The sequence below is a fragment of the Sinocyclocheilus rhinocerous genome, unplaced genomic scaffold, assembly GCF_001515625.1.
Source record: "Sinocyclocheilus rhinocerous isolate Xijiao unplaced genomic scaffold, SAMN03320098_v1.1 scaffold14, whole genome shotgun sequence".
NCBI classification, from domain to species: Eukaryota; Metazoa; Chordata; class Actinopteri; order Cypriniformes; family Cyprinidae; genus Sinocyclocheilus; species Sinocyclocheilus rhinocerous.
In genome coordinates, this window is record NW_015629561.1 from 464842 (window position 1) to 474693 (window position 9852).

At 39.1% G+C, this 9852-nt stretch overlaps 1 protein-coding gene across 1 annotated transcript in view; it reads right to left on the reverse strand.

Annotated features, from left to right (window-relative positions):
• LOC107739267 (leucine-rich repeat neuronal protein 2-like) overlaps positions 1-8058 on the reverse strand; it is a 64008-nt gene extending 55950 nt beyond the window's left edge. The window contains exon 1 of the mRNA XM_016551312.1: positions 7926-8058. The gene's annotated coding sequence lies outside the window, so the exon portion shown is untranslated. The remainder of the gene's footprint in view (positions 1-7925) is intronic.
• Between the last annotated feature and the right edge of the window lie 1794 nt (positions 8059-9852).

The window sequence follows — 9852 nt, forward strand, 5'->3', positions numbered from 1 at the left end:
GTGTCTGTCACGCGACTCTGTTGCCCTTTCGGGCTTGAACTGATGGTAAAACTAACGACATTATTAATTGTCTTGATATTTACTTTGAAAGCTGACGCTCGCGATTATGGTAAGGGGCGTTACATTTCCGACGCGTGCTTGTTGTGTTCGGCCAATCACAATGCACTGGTTCAGCTGGCCAATCAGAGCAGACTGTGCTTGTCAAAGGAGGGGGCTTTGTTGAAAACTACGTGTTTGAGAGAGGCGGGGCATAAAGGACCTACAATAATGTACAGTATTTGAAAAATAATGTGTTTTTTGAACATTGAAGCATGTCAACATATTCTGTTACACCAAATACACAAAATAATGATATTTAAAATAGCATCATATGACCCCTTTAACAATCCAGCCTGCTGTCCATAATTGAGCCATGTGAGATTATACACAATTACACATCAAAATAAAGTCACTGGGAATCAACTTGAATGTGGACAGACCTTGTGTGCATGTCATTAGGGTTGGAAATCATACAGAAAAAAATATTCTGGTTACTTAAACATTTTTAGTACTTTCCCCTCCCAAAAATGGGTCCAAACTAAATTAAACCAAAAAATTGAATATTACTATAATAATAAATATATAGACTATTGTTTAAAAGGTTGATAAGGTTTTTAAAATCTTGTTGAAAGGTGTCTGTTATGATCACCAAGGCTGCATTTATTTGATGAAAAATACAGTAAAAATAGAAATATCAGAAATATTGTGAATTAATATTATGATTTAAAATAATTAATATATTTTAAAATGTAGTTTATTCCTGTGATGGCAAAGCTGAATTCTCAGCAGCTATTACTCCAATATTCAGTGTCACATGATCCTTAAAAAAATATGCTTATTTGGTGCTCAAGAAACATTATTATTATTATTATTATTCTTTTTCAAAATTCTTTGATGAATAGAAGAAATGCATTTATTTGAAGTAGAAATCTTCTGTAACATTATAAATGTCTTTACTGTCACTTTTGATTAATTGAATGCATTTTTTTTTCATCTACATCTGTAAAAAATAAAGAAATAAATGTTTAAAGAATGTTGACGTTCAAGAACCATTAACAGAACTGAAATTTGTGAAAATTATTCTGTTCCGGCATTGTTTCAAAAATGGAAACCGCTCTGAACAGTTCTTGATTCCCAACCCTGGGAAAAATTCCTGCTCTGTCATCATATTATTTTCCGCTGTACCAAATATAAACTTTATATTTCTTTTTTAGGAGTTTTTCCCCCAAGTCTCTCCACATCAAACCCATTGCCTTTTGTTGCTATAAATTTTTATTAAGGCCAGTTTAATAGGGATTATCTCGAATTGTTCACAGGCCAAACCATGATAATAAAAGGGGATTACAGCAGCTAGATGGCAGGGACGTCCATGGAATGATGATAAGTTAAACAAGACATCACATGCACAATTCTTAATTTGGTTTGAGGCTCTTGCATGTCATTGTCTGCCATATGGAACGGGAGCTGTTTGCATGTGGTAAATAGCACGAGACTGTTTCCTTTGTGGCAGATCAATAAACATAATCGACCCTGCCGTTATAGTCAAATGGGCATGTCTTTGCAACAGCAGATATATCTGCTAAGCAGCACCTAGCCTGTCTCAGCTTCTTAATCATGGAAACATCTGCCCTCACTGAAGAAGACTCATCTGTAGGGGGACGGAGGGATGTGCTGCATAAATTTTCTCCCATCACTCACCCTTTCATTCTCTCTCCTTTTTCCACAGTCTCGCCTCTGTATCTCTTTTTCGCACTCTGAGGCATCTGTTCTGTCACACCCTTCGCCTCATTAGCGATGCTAACACGAAGAGGATTTAACAGATGTTTATGACAAACCAGCTCACACTTACCTGCAGGATGAAGACATTGAAAGATCACAAAACACCTCCTAAAAGGGCACACAAGCCTCAAAGCCAGCACAAATCAGCGGGATAGCGGGCCGAGGAGCTGAAGCATTGTATTTGTATTTGCAAGGTAACCCTTCGTTATTGTTTTTAGCTGTACTGTACTGTCAGCCCCTAGTGTTTTTAATTTTAGAAAGCAGAACCGTGGCAGCATTTCGCCCTTCGTGGGGGTTCTTGTCTTATGCTCAAAGTGAAGTGGTTGTTGACAGTGCAACGTAGGCCTTGACACGTGCCACTGTCACCTTTGAAAAACATTGGAATGGGCTCTTTAAAAATAAATTATGAGTGGACAGCAGTGGTCAAGTGTGTTATTCTATAGGTGGAATCAGTAGAGAACGTGTCAAGTAGGAGTGTTTGTGATTACAGTTTGTTCTCAAAGAGTAACTGAAAATATTTTCTTTAGAATCACACCTGTGGGTGTATTTATATGAGAGAGACATCTGAAATTATGCGTATAGAAAGATAGAAAAAAGACGGATAGATAGTTTTGTATGTTAAATATATTCATTTAATGATCAAAGTAGCATTTCTTGGCCAGTCAGTAACTTAAGAAGGAACCACTCCAACCGATTCAATAAATCAGTTTGATTCAAATCAGTAACTCATGATTTTGAGTCTAATTTTGAGTCTCTTTGAATGAATCATAGCTCGTGTCATTGGTAGTTTAATAGGCAACTCTCACTTTTTTCTGCTACTTGTACATTATTTAGCTTTAGAGTCACTCTTTGAATCCACTTTGGATCCATTTATTTTTCTTTTTTTTATGAAGACGGAGACTATGAGCAGAGCTCAAATAAATTGCCTCTCATTTAGATTGCCTTTGGATCTAGATGAGATGTGAAGCACGATAAAGGATGATTTAGAGAACAATAGCTGTGAGCGTTATGAAATCAAGACATCTGAGGATTCAAAGTGGATTTGAGTTTAACAAATTAGTTTTCGGAATAGGCAAAAGAACTTCAACTAAAAAAAGAACATGATTTACTCTCTACTGCATATACAGCACATTGTGACTGTCAGTCTAGCTAAATCATTAATTAGGAGCAATTCAAGGGTCATGGCATTTTTCATTGAATTAAATTTAAAAAGTCATTGCCTCTAAATTTATTGTTGTAGGTAGCAATAATCTATTGGGTTGGCTAAAGTTTGCCTCATAAAAAGGACATCTTGAGTAGTTAGGAACTAATATAAGCCACTAAATGATGAAGAACTGTAAAGATAATAATGTTTACAGTGATGCACTGTCAGAGACCGTTGAGCTCCCTCATGCACGAAGAAGTGTATATTTGCATTCAGTAATCATGCCCATACACAGCACTGAGGGCTAATCAACATTGTGATAAACAAACTATGCAATTATCTTTCCAGTCTAGTTGTCAGGACAAGCCATGTGTTTAATTTCTTGGTACGACTTATTAAGAATTTATTCATTGATGTCTGGGTGCATTTTTATTAGCTGTCAGAATATTTTTCATGACAAATTGGATTGTGATTCACTGTCATTAACAACCCATGTCCAAAACTCATTTTAGGGCTATTTTATTTATTTATTTATTTTGGGGGTCACATGTAAATTGTATCTTTGGTAGAAGAAAATATTTTTCTATAATATAATAATAAAAAAAGTAATTTTTTACCTTAACTTTCGTTTCCATTGGACATTATTCCAAATGACATAATAGTTTAAAGCATTCAGCAAACTGTTATAACTTGCCTCTGAAACTACTTTCCTTTTCGACTGACGTCACTAAGTCCCGTCAGTCAGGTCAACAGGTTGCGAACTGCTTTACACCTTAACTTTAAAAACGTGTGCGTTTCCTTGGTCCCTCTAGTTCAGGGGTGGGGAACGTTGATCCTGGAGGGCCATTGTCCTGCAGAGTTTAGCTCCAACCCTGAAAAAAAATACCTACCTGTATCCTGAAGACCTTGATTAGCTTGCTCAGGTGTGTTTGATTAGGGTTGGAGCTAAACTCTGCAGGGACACAAGCCCTCCAGGATCAACGTTCCCAACCCCTGCTCTAGTTAATGGTTTAGTTGAACTCTATATTTATCCACAAACAAGCAACAACCACACAGGCATTCTTACGAAATATATAGCCTATATGAGCATCATATAATGTATTTATCACACCCAATCTGTCCTGACTGCACACTCACTCGCTCTCTCTTTCGGAGCCGCATAATGCACCGGGCACCTGCCAACACTCTCATGTGTGTTGGTCCGATCTTCCAGGATGACACCCACACGCGCATGCTTCCTCCCCACACATGAAGAGGTAGAGAAGGATTAGCACAGTGAGCTGACACCCCTCAGAGAAAAGAGTGTGGAGGAGGACAACAACAATAGACTCGCTGTGGAGAAGCAGAGCGCGCACGCTAGCTTCTGCAAATTCAACTGCGACAGCGGCACAGCCGCGAGACGCAGACACGGATAGCAACAGCAGGGAGGAGGAAGAGGAGGAGAGAGGAAGAGAGGGTGGGAGAGTTTCTGGATGCTGGTCACTTCAATGAAATGACAGATGCGTGCCCCTACATCCACACAAACGCGCACGCACACTGCGTTATCTCTCTCTCTCTCTCTCTCTCTCTCTCTCTCTCTCTCTCTCCTCTCATGCGTTCCCATTATGAAGAACATTAGTCTAAATACCATACACTTTGCTCTCTATTTCATACTGTACTAGAGCAAGAGGCCAGCTTCAACCGTTCTGTACAAATGCAGTTCCCAAAATGACCACATAGTGTCAGAAAATCTGTAACCCAGAAGTCTGCTTTAGCTTTTTGTTTTAGCACATGTGGTTTTCTGTTTTGACTACATATGCATTTTGAGTGCCTTATTCATCATCAAAACATGCTCTGTTGGCAAAAAAGAAAAAAGCTATGTTAATATATTGCACAGGACCAACTTATTATATTTATTAAAAATACATTTATATTAATTTAATTGCAAACAATGAAGTTAGTGAGGAAGATCATTTTGGGGGGTCCATGGCATCTAAAAGTTCGAAAACCGGTAAGAGTTTCCTCCTTCTGTTGAGCACAAAAGAGGATATTTAGAAGAATGTTGGCAACCAAACAGCTGACGGTAACTTCCATAATATTTTTTTCCATATTATTATGGAAGTCAGTGGCTACCATCAAATATTTGGTTACCAAATTTCTTCAATTTATCTTCGTCTGTGCTAAACAGAAGAAAGAAATTAATACAGGTTTGGAACAAGAGAAAGGTGAGTAAATCATGACAGAATTTTCTTTTTTTGGGGGTGAACTATCCCTAAACAATAGCCTCATATTTATTGTTGCCATGATTTAGCGTTGCCATTGCCTTACAATGAGATGCTCTCAAGGGTGAACTTGACCTTCAGCCTCCACAATCCCTAAACTCACATTCAGCTCTGGCTCCATTCTGTTATGCAAAATGGCCAGTTTTCACAGTCCAATCAATTCCTGGTAGACTTTAGGTTTCCACATACTCTTGAGAGCATTTAAGCACTCTCTTTAAAAAAGCCCCCAAAACAATAACACCTAAAACTGGACAGGTAAGAAACCCTCCTGCTAAATGGAATCACATCTCGTCATCATCATTTTTAATGCCGCCGTCTTTAGTTGATATATTAAACGCTTGTTTTCCACGACATATCTATATGTTATACCGCTGTTAGAGTGAAAGCCTCTCCAGATGCCTGACTGTGAGTTCCGCTCACCTCGGCTCCCTCCTCATGTGAAGAGGCTACCGAAGGGCATCTGTAGTAATAGGGTAATCTATTATAGGGCTCTCACTCGCTCTCTGGTTTCCCATTCCCCGGCCCCTGTCTCAGCACTTCGTCAGGACGAATGAGAGGAGGAGTTTAACTAAGCACATTACTGTGTGCCACTTGCATATCCCAGCACAATTAAACCCCCTCCACCATAATCTCCGTTATAACATTAACACACACACACACAAGCATGCCTGAACATGCTTGACTTTACTGGTATGCCTCACCGATTAAAAAAAAAAATTTTTTTTGTATACTTGGTAAATTTCACACTGTAAAAAGCAATTAGCCCACATTGTATCTAGCTTTTCTGAGTCACAGATACTAAAAAGTGTAAATTACTTTGAATCACACACACGTTAGAACAATAATATTCTCCCAAATTTTGCCCCAGCTAGCCTAAAAGAGCCATCTGAGCAAACAATTTCATATTAAATGGAAGTTACTTCCCAGCAAGCATTGCGGAAGAATACATGATTACTGTTACTGTTATAGGCTGTGATTTTTTTTATGGCAATGTTGTTGTTTTCTGTTACTTTTACAATGACGTTGTGTTGTGATGTTCAAAGCTTTCCGCATTTTGTAACGCGACGCAATTTAGACACTCTCAGGCCGGAAGTACTCACTCTAAGGCCGGAAGTACACACGCGCTCCGATTTAACATGCTTGGCTGTAAGACACCTTAGGACTCAAGGGGGCGATAGTTATATTCAAATACCTATGACATTAAACCGGATATATATATATATTGCTATAAAACATAGGCTACTGTCTCAGGTTAGATGTTTTAGTGGAACTTTAACTGACTTGATCGTCTAAATTCTCTGCCATAACAGTTGTTGAAAGAGAAAATGGGCGTAAAATAGACATTTACACAAATTTCCGCTATACACACCTGTTTTAGCGTTTTAGATGTGTGTCTTATTAAAGTTTTTCAGTATAATTAATCTACTTTCTCTTCTTTAGAGGCAGATGGAGAGCTACATTGTTTCTGGTCAACTCAAGGGTTTGTAGCAAAATGAAATAATATCGCTGTTGAGGACAGACAATTATTTTGATAAGTTTAGACATCTCTTTAGTAGGCTACTTTAAATTTGTTCCTATTTAATTCACAATACTTTGTGTCATCTCATCATCTCTTCATCTCTCGATAAAAATTAAATACAGTGAAACAAAATTCTATTTTAATACATTTTAAAATGTAATTTATTCCTGTGATGGCAAAGATGATTTTTTAGCAGTCAATACTCCAGTCTTCAGAAATCTTTCTAATATACTGATTTGGTGCTCAAGAATCATTTCTCATTATTAACAATGTTTCAAACAATTGTGCTGCTGTCATTTTTGATGAATATAATGCAGCCTTGTTGAATCAAATTAGAATTTCTTTTTTAAATCATACTAACCTCAAGCCTAGCCTATAATATATTAAAATGAGAAAACCCCTAAATCCAGCAATGCTTCTGTATACCTTTTGACAAGAACATCTTTTATATAACAAAAGCTTTTCTGCTGTGACACATTTCACTTTTTCTGAAGATGATAGCCTCACTTTGAGAATTTGTGCGATTCTATAAAACCACAAATGATGGAGAAGGAAAGTGGGACAAAGAGAGAGAGAAGAAAGAGATTAGGATTTAACCGAATGTGATTATTTTAGGTAGACGGGAAGATCAGTTCCCCCTTTCCCCTTTTTTGTCCTTGATCTCCCTCCCTTTGTATTCCCAATCCTCCTCCTCATTCATCTGTCCTTCTTAGGGAATCTCAGAGATTTGGGTGGAGAGAAAGCTGACTTGTGAGTCTCAAATCAATCAGGTCTTTTTTTCCCCTTTTCTCTCACTTGCTGCGATTTGCCGACATCACGGGTAGTCTCTCTCTCTCTCTCTCTCTCTCTCCTCCTCCTCCTCCTCGGCCGAGCTAATGTGTGAGTCAGTGCTACTCTATCCCGATGTGCTCTGCATGCTGACCATAACTGCCATGCAGCGTGGAAATGTCTTGACCTGTCAGTGCAACGCACAACTTGAGCAGCGTTTCAAACTATCGTCACCAGATTTTGTGGCACAAAACCTCTCGATTCATTCGTAAATATCGAAGAATTAGATGCTTAGGTTAATTTCAGACAGGTTGTTCTCTGCTGGAATAATTTCCTGCCCTTTCTTGTGTCAACACCAATAGAAAAGCATCTGCAGCAAATTTCGATCTCGAGAGAAAATTATAAACTTCCCTACCGTGCAGAGATTTAATTTCAGCGTACATCTCGGTCTCTTCTACTTCTTTTTCTTCTTTCCTTTTTGTTGTCGTCACGTTTTTTCTCGTTTTCCTTCTTGACGTTAGTCAATCAACATGTATCCTCTCTCAGATTGTGTATTAGCGCACCGCCCAGGGTCTCATGCAAGACGCGTTGTACGCACCTGCCTTAAACTCAGCTCTATTTCTGACACTGTGTAGGCGATCTACAGAGGAAGGATCTGTGTGCTCTCTCTCTCTCTCTCTCTCTCTCTCGCTCTCTCGTCGGTGTGTGGCTGTTGCTGTCGGTGGCTTGCGTACTTGAGCAAGAGAGACGAAGTGGAGGCAGATCACTCTCTTTCTCTTTCTCTCTCTCTGCCCTTACCGTGTAGCCCCACAACCCTCCTATTATAAGTCTCCCTTTCTTGCCCCCAACCCCTTTGCTGTCTGTTCTATTTTTCCTTCTCTCCTTCATTTCTTTCTCACAGTCAGAACATTATATGAAACCTGATATTTCCTTGTCACTTACCCCTTTATCATGTAACTCAGCTGCAATAGTCACATATGGCGCTTTTCCACTGCATGGTACGGCACGGTACGGCTCAGTACGGTTCCCTTTTGGGGGGGTTTCCACTGGGTACAGTACCTGGTACCTGGTACTTTTTTTAGTACCACCTCGGTTGGGGTTCCAAGTGAACCGTACCGTTACCAAAACGTGACGTGTAAACTCTACTGATCACGTATTGGCCGGAGAGAATCGTAACTACCTGCGTCACTGAATTTGCGACACAAACACAACAGAACAGCCAGCGAAGGATAGAACGCAACTGTTTTGAACGAGCGCACCTTTTTTTAACAACCAAAAAGTGTCTGTTCCCCCTGTTGAGGAAGTACAGACGTTCCTCTCGTTGATAGCAGAGGAGCGGATCCAGCGAGAGCTTGATGGGTTTTTTAGGAGTCGTGGTAGTAGAGGCGGCGCAACTATAACGACATGTGAATAATCCCACCCACTCTAAAGCGGTACTAAACTGCAGTGGAAACGCAAACCGAGCCATGCCATGCCGTACCGAGCCGAGTCGTACCACGCAGTGGAAAAGTGCCATTAGTCAAAAGTGCAGCTACTGTAAGATGGTCTCCTGCCTTGCAGCAGCTCTTGCATGTGAAGGGGTTACTTAGATTTTGTTTGGTTAAAGGGATAGTGGCGATGGATGGCGGACAGTGACAGGGAAGAGAAAAATTGTTGAATAACGTAAGTATTCTTATAGCTTCATAAAATTACTGTAGAGCAACAGATGTCACATGAACTATTTTATCGATGTCCTTACCACCTTTCTGGGCCTTGAACGTGGTAGTTCCTTTACTGTCTATGCAGGGTCAGAAAGCTCTTGAATTTCATCAAAAATACCTTCATTAATGTTCCGAAGATGACCAAAGATCTTACGGGTTTGGAACGACATTAGGGTGAGTAATTAATGACAGAATTTTCATTTTTGGGTGAACTATCCCTTTAATGGTATGCTTTCATAGGCCTTGCAGACATATCCAGTCACAGTTCCCGTTTCCCGTGAACAAGGGACAACATATTTAATGGCCATATTGGATTGAGCACCACTGGGTTAGAGCTTTTTTAAAATCACTACAACCCCATTACTTTTTATACAAATCATACGTTTGCAAACAAATGACAAATTTGTTGTTAGATCTATCTATCTGTCCGTCCGTCCAAGTCAAAATTCAAGTTTACAAAATATTTTTTTTGTTTATTTATTTGTTTATTAAAACATATTTACACTGAAATTCATAGCAATTGAATTGCAATTCAAATGAGTTCAAATTCAGGAATAGAACTGGATTTTTAAAAGGCGTTCTCGATTAATTTCTGAACAACTTACAACTTTGATGTCTAGCAAGCTCAGCACAGGCCTTCAG